The following is a 16,899-nucleotide window of genomic DNA, read 5'->3' as shown; positions in this document are numbered from 1 at the left end:
TATAGACTTAATCTCCCCACAATGAATGAATTGGTGTGAGGTGGGGAGTGGTAAAATTAAACTCCCATTTTTGAGGAGTAATTTTGTGTATTTGTGATTATAGCTTTTAAAGTAAATATTCCTTTGTAAAAGCTAATAGAATTGGTAAGGGTGAAAATGGAATTGGGGGGTAGGAAAGATAACCTCTATAATTGAGAGGAAAAGATCAATAAGAAGGAAGTCATTTACAGAGAGCCTAAACACACCAAAACTCCCCTAAGGGCACTTCAGAATCTTGGGGGAGCAGAGAAATATATTTGGCCTTCTGGAAGGAGTCAGGGTATACTGTATGCCTACAGTCCAGCCACTAGATGGCAAGCTCCTTGAGATCAGGGACTATCTATTCCTTCTTTTTATATCCCTTGTATTTAGGACAGCACCTGGAATATAGTAGGCACTTAATGAATGTAAATTGACTGATTGACTGACTGACCACCACTTCAGGATGTTAGGTCCATAGTTTAGCTCTGTTCCCATAAAGCACAGTCCCATTTCTAAGTGCAAACCACACATCAGACAAGAATTCCAAGAGAGCTGACATTTCAGAGCTTCTCTGCAGGGCAGGCCAATTGCAACATCTATGTGTGACCCTGGTATCAAGTTCACTATAAGACAGTCAAGGATCCCTGGAAGAACTTGACACTGAGGACAAATGACACAGAGAAGACAAGGACACTCTCATGCTCCTTTTTTAGAAATGTAGGAAAAGAGAAAAAACAGCGGGATTAAGTTCTTCCCCTCTCTATCACACTGTGAATGAACTCTGATCCTCACTCTCTTAGGAGGACAGACTGAGCAGGAAAGAGCACTAGTTAGAGCATGACTAGTTCAATTTGGCCCATTTTAAAGACACAGTTGTAGCCTAAAACTTGAAAGTATGTCCACTTATGTGTTGGGGAAATTAGAGTACTACCTCCATGATAGGTAATTTAGGCAGGCTCTCAAGGTCCCTCAGAACTCTATGGTAGATGATCAGGGCATGCTCCAAAGACCTGCCTTGTGGTTGTAAAGAGTGTTCAGGAAAGATTAGAATTTCTGGTGAGAGACCTGAACTTTTTCATGGCTGTTTTCCTTTTTTAGTGTCCATCTGCCCCCTAGCTATCATCTGTGATTCTAAGAAATTATAGCAGTATAGCATACACAGTGGCCACAACATAGTAAACCATCTCAGCTGGCAGGCTAACCCAGGTTGAGAATAACCAAGAGGCCTCAAATGTGTGAATTAGGGGGTTACCTATCCTAGGCATGTGAAGACTTCCCTTGGTGGAAGGGAGAAATGAGAATAATTTGTTCCAATGGCTGTGAAGGTGGTAGAAGCAAGGCACTATAGAGCACTTAGAGCTTAGTTAGACTTTGAAGAAACCAAAGTCATCATGGTTTCCAAAGCTATCACTGATCATGTAGACTTTTGTCTTTCCCCTGAACATCTCTTTTTTATTTTTATTATAATTTTCTTTTCCAGATAACATGTGGATATAATTTTTCAAAACCATTTTGTGACATTTTGCAATCTATGTTCTCTTCCTCCCTCTCATACCTTCCTCTTCCCCAAAACAGAAGATAATATGATATAGCTTATACATGTGTTTTTATCATGAAACACTTATTTTCATGTTTGTAATGTTATGAAAGGAGACATTTGTCACATTTAGAAAAATAATTCATGAAGGAAATAAAGTGAAAATGGCAAGCTTCAATCTGCATTCAGACCCATTAGTTTCCTCTATGGCAAGGGATAGCCTTTATTCATCTTGAGTTCTCTGGGGTTGTCTTGGATCCTTGCATTGCTCATCAGAGAAGTCATTTAAAGTTGATCATCGTGCATTTTGACTGTTACTATGTACATTCTCCTGGTTCTGCTCACTTCACTTTGGATCACTTTATGTAAGTATTTCCAGGCTTTTTTGTGGTCATCTTGTTTATCATTTTTATAGTATAATGATATTCTATTTAAATTATATACCACAGGGGGTCAAGATGGCTGCAGTATAGAAGCAGGGCTCTTAACTCTCCTAACCAAGCAATACATCATACCTCAAAAGGACACAAAAACCAAATCCAGATGAAATAAGGGGCCCCACAATAGGGAACAGCATTGAAGGTTTGTGGGATTTGGACATTTCCACGCTATAAGGGGGTGAAATAGCTCTCACTAAAATTCGAGCTGATCAATCTGCCCACCCCACCCCATCTACAGTCCCAGAGCCAGAGCACAAGAGTTAGAGCAAGTATGGGGCATTTACTAAGTCACTAAATTCTTGGCAACTAAATGGGAACACCAGGGGTTTGCTCCTGAGACTAGCAAAACTTAAGACCCCGAGAGGTTAAAGAGCATGGGCTTTGAGCACAGACCTTGAGAGCAGTCCTTGGGTGTGGACCTAGAGCTGAGGGGTGATAGACTATGGAAGCAGCGTGCTTAGACTCATAAAGGAGCCTCAGGCTGAGGAGCAAGCAAGGGAACGACCAGGAGGCTTGACCCTGAGAACAGCTAGACTTGAGACCCCAGGAGCCTAAAGAGTGCAGATCTTAGGCACAATGATAAAGCTGAGAGGGGCGACACTGCACTATGAGTCAGGCAAAAACTGCTCTACAGCTTTATTCAGAGAGAGTCTGCCCACCTCACCCAGACTTCTGACTGAGAAGAAAAAAAATCTTATTTTTAAATTTGCTTCTTTAAGGGCTTTAATAAGATCAAATTATTTGTATTCTCATATGGAGAAATGTTATGTGTAATTCTCAAAAATTGTATTCACTATTATAGTAATTAGAATAAGTATTCATATAGAGAGGTTGGAGTACTAAATGGTCTAAGATGATACGGGGGAAACAAGAGAGGGGTGAATAGTAGATGGCACCAAGAGAAACTTGAATGAATAAGAAAAATAGGATAATCTATACCACACAAAGAGGGCATGGGAAGGGGAGGAGATTAATACTATTATAAGAAGGCAAGGAAGAGAGCTTTAATAGGAAATACTTAAACCTTACTCTCAGCAGAATTAATAATGAAAAGGAAGAGTAGTTATATCCATTGGGATATCGAAATCTATCTTACCCAATGGAGAAAGTCAGAAGGGATAAACCAAGGTGGGGGGAAGTGGGGGAGAGAGTTCAAAAAGGGAGGGGAAGAGAGGGGGGAGGGAATTCATCAGGCCTTAAAATAAAAAGAGGGGAACAAAAAGGGAGAGGGTAGAAAGGGAAGTAAACTAAGGGAGGGGATAAGGGGGACTAATTTAAAACAAACCACTGGTTTAAAAGGAAATAGCCCAAGAAGAAGGGGCAGAACTAGAAAGGATATCAAAATGTTGGGGAATACACAGCTGATAATTATAACTCTGAATGTGAATGGGATAAACTCTCTCATGAAACAGAATCAAATAGCAGAGTGGATAGGAAACCAAAATCCTACCATATATTATCTACAAGAAACACACATGAGGTAGGTAGACATACAGAGAGTAAAAATAAAAGGTTGGAGCAAAATCTATTGGGCTTCAACTGAGAAAAAGAAGGCAGGAGTGGCAATCATGATTTCTGACAAAGCCAAAGTAAAAATAAATCTGATTAAAAGAGATAGTGAAGGTAATTACATCCTAATAAAAGGCAGTATAGACAATGAGGAAATAACAGTACTCAACATGTATGCACCAAATGGTATAGAATCCATATTTCTAAAGGAGAAATGTAATGGGAGAATTTGCGGAAGGTGTTTGGTTAAAGGAGATTTTGGAAGGGAGGTTGTCAGGGATTTGCTGGGTAAATAATATGAATTGCAGGTAAGATGGAATAGTGAAATTCAGGATATAATATGAGGCTGAAGTCAGGGAGTATAACACTGAAGGTAATAAAGGTCATCAGGGAGAGGAGGAATTAATCTAAACAGGCAAAGAGCAACAGGGCTTATAGACTAGGACTTAGACTAAAGACAAACTGAGGGAAATAGACTGAATTGAAATTAACTACAGGCTTTAGTTAATTTCACAGGAAGGGACTTGTTTTGAAGTTACACCTTCCTCCAAGATGGATACCCGGCTTCCCTTCAAGCCCAGAGTATGTTGGTTCTATTCCTCTTCTTCCCTTTCTTACTAATTAACTTACAAAGTAACTAACAGGTCTGTTTAAATACAAAAGGGGTTTATTGTCTTCTCAGGTTAAATCCTCAGGAAAGGGGATTGAAGGCAGCCCTAATGGTTGTTTAAAGAAACCTCAGGTGGGGGAAGGGAGGCAGAGATGGGGTTTGAGCAAGGTCCTGCCTTAACTCAGCTCTCAAGGTGATCTTGAAATCAAAAGGGGAATATGATGATAACTACCTAACCTCTCTAGATAATACACTGCCAAAGTATAGCTAAACCCTCACAGATTTTAAAATACTCTCTGATTCACTTTCCTTATTCACACCTCACAGATATTAGGTAAAGGAATGAAGGTGGGGAAGTGAGGTAGAGTATGGAGATACAAAGGGTTTATCTAAATTAACAAATTTCAAATAAATACTCCAAAGCTAGGCTAAATTTTCAGTCTTTTGAAAAGAGAAGAAACAGCTTGGCTGGCCTGGCCCTCTCCAAGAGATCCCAGGACCAACTGAAACTCTCTTCCAAGATTCTAAACTTCTAACTGATTTCAGAACTCAGCCAAAGCCTGTAAAAACTCCTAAGACCCCCCCCTCTCTCTGTACTACAGAAACTGGCAGAGTTCAAGGAAGAAATAGATAGTAAAACTTTACTAGTGAGAGAGCTAAATCTTGTTCTATCAGATCTCCATAAATCAAACCATAAAATAAATAAGAAAAAGATAAGAGATGCATGATCTTAACATGATAATAACATGCATGATATTAAGTGGGGTGAACTGCCTCAGAGAATTCCACAGTACCCCCCCAGAACTCCAGTAAAGGGGGAACTTGGGGCAGTTAAGAATGTGGGTATAAAAGCAGGACACCCAGCTTGGCAATAGGACTCTTTGGGGGACCTGGGTGGTTTGAGAGGGGTAGGATTTTACTCCTCTGCTAGCTTATCTCTGACCTCAGGGAGCAGGGTGATTCTTTGCTGTTTACTTCATACAGACTAAACCAGGCTGTGAACACTGTGAAAATACCTAGATGAAGTAACCCAGGTAATCTCTAAATAATATAGATCTACATCTTAACTATTTAACATTTGATTCAACAGAAAGATTAGCTTGTGAAGGAGTTAGGGAAATAATGCATTGCTGGTAGAGTTGTGAACTGATCCAACCATTCTGGATGACAATTTAGAACTATGCCCAAAGGGCTTTAAAAGACTATCTGCCTTTTTATCCAGCCATAGCACTGCTGGGTTTGTACCCCAAAGAGATGATAAGGAAAAAGACTTGTACAAGAATATTTATAGCCTCACTCTTTGTGGTGGCAAAAAATTGGAAAATGATGGGATGCCCTTCAATTGGGGAATGGCTGAAAAATTGTGGTATCTGTTGGTGATGGAATACTATTGTGCTCAAAGGAATAATGAAATGGAGGAATTCTGTGTGAGGAATGACCTCAAGGAATTGATCCAGGAGAACAATGTACATAGAGACTAATATAATGTGGTACAATCGAACATAACAGACTTCTCTATTAGCAGCAATACAAGGATCCAGAACAAGGCTGAGGGACTTATGAGAAAGAAAATTAGCCACTCTCAGAGGAAGAACTGTGGGAGTAGCAACACAGAAGAAAAACAATTCCTTGCTCACATGGCCTGATGGGAATATTATTGGGGATGTAGACACTAAACAATAACTCTATTCCAACTATCAATAATATGGAATTAGGTCTTAATCAATGATATTTGTAAAACTCAATGGAATTTGCATTGGCTACAGTGGGAGGGAGGGTTTGAGGGAAAGGTAAAGCACATGAAATATGAAACTATGGAAAAATATTCAAAATTAAAATAAAAACATAAACAAACAAACAGATAGATAGCCAGCTAAAATAAGTAAATAAATAAATTATATACCACACCTTGTTTAGCCATCTCTTCATGTTCATCAAACATGTTTGTTCTTTTCCGGATATAGATCTAGTGGTGGTATTTCTGGGTCAAAGAGAATGCAAAATTTTTTGGTCCTTCTGGCATGATTCTAAATTGCTCTTCAGAAAGTTTTTATTAGTTCATACTTCCATCAACAGTGTATTAGTGTCTAAATTTTTTTCACATTCCCTCCAACATTTATCATTTCCCTTTTTTGTCATATTAACCTATCTTATATGTAATGTGGTTTTGACTCTGGAAGAGAGTGAGACTAACAAGTAAGTGAAAATTTTGACACAGGAATTCAATTATTGCTCAAGTAAAAATATATCACCAGTGATGCCCTTTTGGTTATCTTCCAGTGTAAAGGACAACATCCAGACTACCCTAAGTATATCTGCTCTGGCCCTAATGTGAAGATTATAGCAACCTGTCATAATTCTATCTTTTACCTCACTCCCCCTTTCCATATATTCCTCATTAGTTTCCCCATATCAACTCTTATATATTAAATTGAAGGGTTATCATTGCTTTAAGAATTCCCTAGTCCTTTAGCTTCTTCTGCCAGCTGTGGAAGATCTGACCACAGGGCTTATTAATACTCCATCAACCTAATCTAGTCAATCAGCAGAGCAGAGAAGAAGCCCTTTCAGGAGAGAATAGCCTAAATCCACAGATCCAGCAAATAATCAGAGGAGCAAGCAAATGATAAGGGGCAAAGAAGGAAAAAATTACGAGTAAACAACAGAAAAAGAAAAAAAGAAATTAAAATCAACAGCTTCTCTACAGGTAATTAAACAAAAAGCAAATGGAACAAGGGAGGACCAAGAAACAACAAGCAAAAACACAGAATCTCCAGCAAATTGGACACAGATTTTGGAAGAACTCAAAACACAATTAAAAAAAAACAATTAAGAGAGGCTGAAGACAATTGCAAAAAGACCTTAAAAAGCAAAATAAGTCATCTGGAAAAAGAGGCACATGAACTAAAACAAGAAAATATTGTCTTGAAAGTTAGAATTGACCAGCTTGAAAAATAGGCAAAGAAAAGTGAAAGATGACCTACAAAGAAAAACAGACTTGAAGGAGAAAGATGATCAAAAATCCAGGGAAGAAATTCAGTCTTTAAAAATTAGAACCCAACAACAAGAAGCTAATGACTTCACAAGGTAGCAAGAGACTACAAAACAAAATCAAATGAATTTAAAAATTGAGGAAAATATGAAACGCCTCATTGAGAAAGCTACAGTTTTGGAAAATAAATCCAGAAGAGACAATTTAAAAATTATTGGACTACCAGAAAATCAGGACAAAAGTAAAAGCTTGGAGTCCCGGACTGGCTGGACAGAGGGGGGAACGGGCTTGGGAGTTGTCTGACTATGGGGCAGGGGAGGGGTGTAGGTTGGTGAGGGAGTGCTGGATCTGCTCCAGGGAACCCCGTCCTGGGACTATGGGGGAGCGGGTGCTGGTGCCGTCACCTCCCAGAGAACCCTGCCTACAAGGCTCTGTGCTCTCTTTAGTATGTTCCAACTCCTACCAGGCATGGTGCCAGATCACCAATGTGTCCCAACTAAAGACTTCTTATGTCACTCATGAAAACCAGAATTCCAGTGGAATGAATCTGAGCATTTCTTCATCTGCAGAGAACCAATATAGCCTTTTTCTAGGCTTAGTCCTGACCATTAGTTCCAGTGTTTTCATAGGTTCCAGCTTCATACTGAAAAAGAAGGGACTCTTGGAACTGGGTAAAAAGGGAATAACTAGAGCTGGGCAAGGTGGACATTCTTACCTGAAGGAATGGCTCTGGTGGGCAGGATTACTCTCAATGGGAATAGGAGAGGCTGCAAATTTTGCTGCATATGCTTTTACACCTGCCACATTGGTTACCCCTTTGGGGACACTGAGTGTTCTTATAAGTGCAATATTGTCAGCCCATTTTTTAAATGAGAGACTGAACATTCATGGGAAAATAGGCTGCATGTTAAGTATCTAGGGGTCAACCGTGATGGTTATCCATGTCCCCAAAGAAGAGGAAGTCATATCTCTACATGATCTGGAAATAAAACTAAGAGATCCAGCATTTATTTCCTTTGCTGTGATCATACTTGTGATCTGTTTGGTGCTGATTGTGGTCGTTGCTCCAAAGAAAGGTCATAAATATAGTAGCATTTCTAAATCTCCAGTCAGACTAGGATAGAAATATAAACTTAAGTGATGGTATTTTTCTTTATATATCACCAAGTTAGATTGCTTATAGCATCTTCTATCCCTTTAAAAATAAACTAGATTGTTACTTGATATCTTTCATTGGGAGAATAGGATTAAAGTATCTTCTGTCTTTTAAAATTAATACAAATCCCTATAGAAATATTGTTGTTGTTGTTGTTTTAAACTAATGATTTGGCATAAGATTTTATTTTAAATAACATTTTGAGTTAGTTGCAAAATTTCCAAAAAAGTTTTTAATTCCTCCCTCCTAACCAAGTGGAAGGAGGATCAATACATTTTGCATTTAAAATAGATTAGGCTTGGTTCATTGTATATAGACATTTTCATATTTTAGCCATAGGTAGCTTTATTCTGGTATTATTTATACCCAGAAAGATTCCAGGTCATCCACTGAGAATAAGAAAAAAAAAGAAATGATCATCTTAAAGCTATCTTTATGTACTCATCCTTTCTCAGATATTCTTATCCCAAAAGTTTTTTGCCTTTTGAATTGATAGAATTTTCTCTGAATTAACATTAAAAAGAATTTCATTATTCATTGAAAAGTATTGTTTTTGGAATGGCTGAAAAAGTTGTATATGATTGTGATGGAAATCTACTGTCTTATAAGAAATGAAAAACAGGTTGATTTTAGAAAAATATGGAAATACTTGCATGAAATAATGCTGACTGAAATGAGCAGAACCAAAGGAACTTGTGTATAATAATAGCAATACAGTTCTAAAAGTAATTGTGAACAATTAAGCTATTCTGCGTAATGTGAATATTTGAATCAATTCTAAAGGAAATTATGAAGGAAAATGCTAACCACTTCTAGTGAAAGAACTGATATAAGGAAATATGTATTGTAAGAGTCCATATTTATTATATGTATCAAATGTCGGCCGTTTCTAATGCGAGGTTAGGAGAGAGGGAGAAGGAGACCACTCTTAATATATGACTCAAAATGTGACAATAAATAAATATTTTCGAAAGAAAAAAAAAGTAAAAGCTTGGACATCATTCTAAAGCAAATTCTGCAGGAAAACTGCCCTAACATTCTTGAATAAAAGGGAAAAGTAGAGATTGAAAGAATCCACAGTGTTATAACCAAATTCAAGAACTATCAGACCAAGAAAAAGATACTACAAGCTGCTAATTTATCTCCATTGTGAGATAAATTATAAATATGAAATTTATCTCACTTAAACATGACTATGATGTGTCAGCATTAGGATTTTAACCAGATCTTTCTGACTTCAAGATTAGCACTTTATCTACTATACTGTACCCCACAGCCTCTACAAATATCCAGCAGGGACCAGACTTCAACTTTCTTTTACTGCTTTTCATGAATGTTTTATACAAGAACATGTTGAATCCTTTCTGGAAGTAGATTCAGTTTCTAGAGTGAGTCACATCTTCAAGGATGAGTAACCTATACCTTGGCCCATTCAAAATTTACCTTTTTTTCACCTTCCCCCAGTGCTTATGAACCACTGGAATTGATTGAGTAAATTTGTGCTCTCTATAATCAACTCTCTCAGGGATGTGAAGATGAATCTTATTTCCTTTCTGGCCCTATCAATACAGAGAAGAGAAGTCATCTTCTCAATAAATTTTCATTAAATTCTTCCATTTCTTATTTCTTTCTGATCTTCTCTCTTAAGAGACTTCTGAAGTATTTCTCTCCATCTGAAACTTCAACTTCACATAGCTCCTGTCCCAATAAAAGGATGTATGTTGGTGAGAAGATAAGAGGAAGTTGTTAATCTTCCTTGATTCTCCCTTATGATTAACATATCATAGCTAGATTTCTCTGAAGCTTGTGTCTGTTTCTTTGGTTTTATAGGAAGGGATTAGTATGGAGAGACTCACTGTAGAATACAGAGGATAAAAGTGGGCATAAATGTGAGAAGATGGACAAATCTGCTCTACAAATTATTCTATGGTCAATGCTGTCATCCCTAAAATAACTCTAATTAGCTGGTATGTTCATGAAGAACAAGGAGAATAATAAGAATTGGGATAAATATTCGAAGAGCACATTTTAAGCTCAGAGAAGAGAACTGAGACTTTGGACTTATTCCGCTAAATTCATAAATCCCACTCACTATGTCTCTATGATTCTATCTACTTCTTTAACTAGCTCTGCAAACTGATATTCACTCTCTCTTTGTTAGGACATCTCCTCCTCCTTCATTTTTCTAACTGTCCATGTTTGGTATTCTTTGTTTTACTCTTAAAATTAGACATTATGGGTCCATATTACCATTGACCTTCTTATGTTTCTGAACTTTCCACATTGTCTAGCACATTTGGATATGATAATGAGGTCTTCAACCATGCATTAGGGGAGTGGATTCAGATAAAGTTGTATGTCAACAATCCTTTAAGGGCAATGCCTTTTCCTTGAATCTTGATTCTCAATCATGAAATCAAGCATGCATCCACTCAAGTAATAGCAAGTCTCCTTTCATTCAGGAAAAAAATGTTGGAATTCCTTTTCAAAACCAATGAGCAATGCCACCAACTATCCTGAAATGTTGTGTGAAGACATGCCTATATAATGAAGCCATATTTGTTTAGCCCTTAGTTTCTTCATCTGTAAAATAAAGGTGGTGAACTTAATGACCTCTAAATTTCATTCTACTTCTAGATCCATGTATCTGTGGACACATGGGAGGGGATTAAGAGAATTCTGGAGATAGAAAACAAAAATAGCAGTGTTCTAGAATAGGTTTAGTGTTTAAATGATATAGTGAAATGATATTGTATTTAAAGCAGGATGTGAGCATCTAGATTTCACCACAGCATTGGTGGTGGAAATGGGGATAGATTAGTGGAGAATATTGGAGGATAGCAGGAATGTCTGGCTCATTGATCTATCTCGTGGACATGACAATTAGGGATGGCATATGTAAGCAGCAAGGAGGAGAGCTATCTTGGTGAACATTCAAGAGAATGATTTTGGCAAAAAATTTAGTAGGACTTTCTCGATTTGATTTCCCTAGTAGGACATTTACTCTTTATAAGAACATATCCTAACCTACCTCTGAATGTGGTTTGTTAATTCTATGATTCTAGCATGGAGTTGATATCAGACTAGAGTAGACATTTTTTCGGATGTATGGGATCCTAGTAAACGGTCACCTACCTTTTAACATTCTACTCTCCCTTTTTTTCTTTGTTTTGGTAACTTTCTGTCATAAACATCCAAGCATAGTTAGATTCTCCATGAAATGTATAGTACCTTTATGTCCTTATTTATCCTGGTGAGACAATCCTGAAATGTATAGATATTATATTTAGAATGATTCACTGGGGGAGACACTCTCCCAGTGTTTCAGAAGAAGGAATGTGGAAAATAAATAATTAAGTATGATATTCATGGAAAGTAATTTTTCCCTTTAGGATCCCCCTCAAAATCAAAATCCAACTTTTCCAGTTTCCCCCTTACCTAGATATGAAAAATGAACCTTCCATCTTTTGTTAAGATCTTAAAAGCATAAAATGATTAAGGGCAGCGCTAGCAGCCATGGTAAACCCTGACACAGTTGAAATATTAAGAATGCACTAAGTAGTGTCATATTCAAGCTCTGGGACTTGAGAGTCACACCTAGATTGACAGTTGATGACAGTTGGAGACTTTGAAATGTTCACAGAGGCCGTGGGAAAAAAAAAGGCAGTTGGCCAGAGAGAGTAAAAATACCCTGAGAGAGTTCTGAGAGAGCCCTTTTTGATTTTGGGACCCTTGGCTTTCTTTCTTAAGAGCTTTGACCTGAAATCCTTGACTAAAACATCAACCTTATCTTGGACATTGATTGACCTGTGAGTCTGACCGTGAATCCTCTAATTCTCTCTGAATTCCCTCTAGATATTTAGGCATTTAAACCATCTCTAGATATTTAGGTATCCCAGGCTTGTGGGGGGGGGGGAGGGAACCAGGAAGTGGGTAGAAGAGGAAGAAAAGGGTGGTGGGGGTGATATATCCTGAAGGCTGTAGGACTGGCACAATAACTAGCCATTAGAAGCTGAGAGAGATATCATCAATATTTGAGTCATCAAAAGAGATTGCTTACTCTGGTTTGGCCATGGCCAAATGAGCCCAGCATTACTGAACAGCCTGTAGTCCTGAGGGATTAGTGTCATAGATTTAGTGACAGGGCCTCCTATTCCCAATCTGTTCCTGATCATTCCTTTCCCTTGTTAACAACATAGATAAACTGCCTGGAGTAGTTATTCCATCACCACTCTGTGGTGTATAAGAATAAAGATGAATGTTATCCAAAGCTAATAGAGCCCAATACTAATAATCAATCAACCCCAGGTGGGACCTGAAAGGTTCACTCATCCACTGACCTTTAGGGATCCTGCCTGGGCACTGTTATAAAGAAGGGCAGTTATTATAACATCCAGTTGAGTGGCAGGACACGTGTGTCCCTGCACCAGCCATCAAGGGAACCAAATCACAGCTTCCTCAGATTAATAGCAACAATATAATAACTAGCCTATCAGGAGTATAAAAGATAGCATCAAATCTTTATTTTTTATAACAGTAGCCATGTTGAACTCACTTAAACAATAGTGATCTGACCACGTGGCAAAATATGCTGATGTCTTCTGGGTCCCAGCAAGGACACACTCTTGTAACAAGGAAGTAATTAAGCTCTCTGTGTCCAGCACTTCTCAGTGGTTGTTTACCAGTAAGAAATTTCTTGGGATGCCCAGGGAAGGGATAAGCTCACAAATGATATATAAAGACCTTCAATAGAAGAGTAGCCAACTTTTGGATTGTGGAGAAAGTCAACTGAACAGATTAAAATGTCTTGACTAGTCAGTTAAAAAAATTAATTTAAAATTAAGAAATATTGCCTCAAGAATTTCAATCTTTATAAAAACAAATACTCATATTGGCCACATCAAACAATTGGTGTCTCACTCTGCCATGGAATTTATTACCTCTCCATCAGAAAGTGAATAGATTTCTTTATTGTTAGTCCTCTGAAATCATGGTTATGTTTTCTAAGGACTTCCTTCAACATTTCATCATCAATGGTATAAGGGGAGAGGCAAAACATTATCCTGAATTCTCAGTTGTTGTTAGTGATGAATTTGTTCTGTCTGAATATTCCAACCTTGAAAGTCTTCAACTATAGATTCAGAGAGAGATTATGTATCTGTTATTTAGAGTCATTCAAGAAAGACTTTAAAAGAATCATTTTATCAGAATTTTAGATACTAATTAACTAATATTCTCTGGCCTGTCACCTTTTTAATACTGAATACTGAAGTAGATAGGGGTCCACACAGGAAACACACAGACGCATAGACAGACAGAAACACACACACAAACACACACACACACACACACACACACACACACAGAGATGAAATTATATGATTTAGATTACTGAAATCTTTAAATGTATGCATCTAATCCCTACCTCATTCCCCAATATCATTAGACTTTAAGTCCCTTGTGGTCAGATCTGAGACCTATTTACCTTTGTATGACTTTCAAAATGGAATACAGAACCCAGAACACAAAAGATGATATATCTGCTGAACTCTATTTCAGCCAGATCAAATCTGAATTGTCATGTTTAGTCCTGACCACTACACTTTATGAAGGCTATTGGTAAGGTTGAAAACATTCAGGAAAAGGCAACCAGGATGACAAAGATCCTAAAAATGATCTCATCTAAGGATCACTTGAAGAAACTGAAACCTTTAACCTGGATATTTTGATATTAGGGTTGTCTACAAGTATCTGATAAACTGTCACGTGTTCTGCTTGGCCCCATGAGGAAGAATAAAGAGCAATGGATTTGATTTGAAGGGACTTCTCTGGCATTTCAGATTCAGTAAGATGATTTTAGAACTAAAGAATTTAGCACAACTCTTATTCTCCAACCTAGTGTAGTCATCAATTATCTTTATATGTTTATGGGTTTTACTTGTATAAAAATACTTATAGAAGCTCTTTTTGATAATTAAAAACTAAAGGGATGCCCTTCAACCTGGTAATGACCAAACAAGATCTGGTATATTACTGTAATGTAATACTTTCCTGCCATAAGAAATGACTATAAGAACAATCACGGGAAAAAAATCTAGAAAGACTTTTATGAAGTGATGCAAAGTGAAACTAGGAGAACCAGGAGAATTTGTATATGTTGTATATGATAAAAGCAATAATTTACGATGGCCAACTATGAATGATTTAACTATTATCAGCAATTCAAGAATCTGAGACAGTTCCAGGGGACTCATGATGAAGAAGACTATTACTAAAGCAGTAACAGATGGAGCCTGAATGTAAAATGAAGCATACCATTCTTCAAATTATTTCCCTTCAGTAATTTTTCTTTAGTATAAACTGTGTCTTCTTTAATAATATGACAATCATGGAAATACGTATTGCATGATAATACCTGTAAAATCTTTATCATATAATGTGCCGTCTTAGAGATGAGGGAAAGGAAAGGATGAATATGAATCTCAAAATGTCAGAAATTATTATTACAATTGTATCTACCTGTAATCAGGAAAAATACTTTTAAAAATTAGGTTTGTAGTCTTAACAAAGTTCAAAATCTGAACATATTCATTTACACATTTATTAACAAGTGAGGGGAAATAAAATTACTCAAATCAGAGTGAAAGGGAATAATTAGTAACCATTAATGAACAACCATCACTTAGAATCCCATATAGTCTCAGTCACTTAACAGAGGTACCTGGGTATTGTTCCCAGACATTGTTTACAACTTCATCTGGCTCACCTCTAGTTTATCTCAGAAGTCACTGATAGATTTTCTCTGGCACAGATGTATTTACATATATTTATGTAATCTTGCATTATTCTAATAGTATACCATATTTCTCTTCTCTCAGAAATATGGAAGTTCTATAATGGTGAAAGCTCCATGATGTTTATTTCTGCTGCTAGCCCATTCTTTCATCAGATCCACTCAGATCCCAAAAGAAGATTCTCTTTACCACTTTAAATTTACATTCCTGAATTGTTCTGCTTAAATATCATGTTTCTTACCATTCCCTATCTTGAAATTTTCTCAACCTCCAACAAAGGGCTCACCCCCTTCCCTGGGCATTTCCTAGTATTCTCTAGGACCTCTAAAATTTCAGACCACATGATGACAAAGAATCACAGAGTCAAAAAATGTTAGAGTCAGAAAAGATCTCTGAGGGCATCTAATTTAACCTATACAGAGAAATGAATCCTCTCTATCATATACCTGACAGATACTTATAAAACTTTTTTTTTTCCTGAAGATCTGCAGTGATGATGAATCCATTGCCTCCAAAGGCGGATCATGCCAACTTTGGACCTTTAGGTAACTCTAATTTAAAGGACTTTTTCTCCCCTTTTTCTTTGTTTTTTTACTCCTCCATATGAAGCCTTTTTTGCAAATTTCTGACGTTGTTCCTAGTTCTGCCCTCTGGACCCAAGCAGGAAAAAATTCTAATATTCAAGAAGTTTAGCCTGAACTAAAGGGAAGACTCAAGAGTGAAATGTGTATAAGATTCAAATGATCAATGAGATGAAGCATGAAAGAGGGCCTGGACTTGTTCTATTCAACCCTTAATCACAGAAGTTGGAGAAAAAAAGGGGGACAGTAAAGAAGCAGATTTTTAGAACAATGTAAGAAAAGAGTACTTATGAATCAGATCTTTTCCTAATATGAAGCAGGGTCCTTGGAATCTGATATTCAATTTGATAACCTCTTCCCTCAAGGAACTATAGGCCTTTAAAAAGAATCTGATAGACTGATTTCATGACATATTTTAGAGGGGATTTAGCTCAAGTATTTATTGCACTAGATGACTTATGAGGTTTCATTCAAATCTGTAATTCTGTGATTCTATAAAATTCAGTATACTCACATAATGTGTGAATGTAGAGGTTGCATGCAGATGGATTAATCTGAATGGCTGGTAAACTGCTAGAAATCTTTCCCTCACTCCAACCTAACCCGCCACCTGTCCACTATATATCCTATTAGGAGTATCCAGAAATGGAATAGTTTCATATAACTAAATAAAAATAAATTATTTTATGTTCTATGCATGAAGATTAATAATATTTGAAAGGATTGGGCAAAAATAGGACATGGTTACAACTTAAAGGGTATAAGATGAGAATAGTGTGGTCTTATACGCTGGAACCCTGAATTCTATACACATAGATATTTCTGGCCTACACTTTTGAGCACACTTGATCAGATGAAGAAAAAGGTTATTATATTCACAGAATCCATGAATAGTCAGGGAAGCAAGAGTCTTTCTTCAAGAATATCTCAGGCTAGTAAGAGGAATATAGTTACAATTTTCAGGAATACCTTGGGCTTTAGTGGAGATGCAATCCTTCCTTCTAATGTGAAATCAATATGATTTTAAATCAATTCTAACTTAATCTTGAACTATTTGACCTCAAGTTTAAGAACTAAACATATAATATTACACTGATATCTTCTGAAATCAATGAATCCTAAGAGAAATTGACAAACATTTCTTAAATACTAAATATTTTTAAGGGGATGCACAGAGTAGTTGTAAGAGCACAATAACCTTATATTTGCAGAAAAATATTTGCCCCACTTCCATGCACAGGGATCCCCAAAAGCACTGA

The 16,899-nt window shown here is 37.0% G+C and overlaps 1 pseudogene; it reads left to right on the top strand.

Moving 5' to 3' along the window:
- Positions 1–7,485: 7,485 nt before the first annotated feature.
- Positions 7,486–8,232, top strand: LOC123241132 (annotated as a pseudogene).
- Positions 8,233–16,899: the final 8,667 nt, after the last annotated feature.

Source organism: Gracilinanus agilis, chromosome 3 (genome assembly GCF_016433145.1).
Source record: "Gracilinanus agilis isolate LMUSP501 chromosome 3, AgileGrace, whole genome shotgun sequence".
NCBI classification, from domain to species: Eukaryota; Metazoa; Chordata; class Mammalia; order Didelphimorphia; family Didelphidae; genus Gracilinanus; species Gracilinanus agilis.
This window is presented reverse-complemented; position numbering and strand designations above follow the sequence as displayed.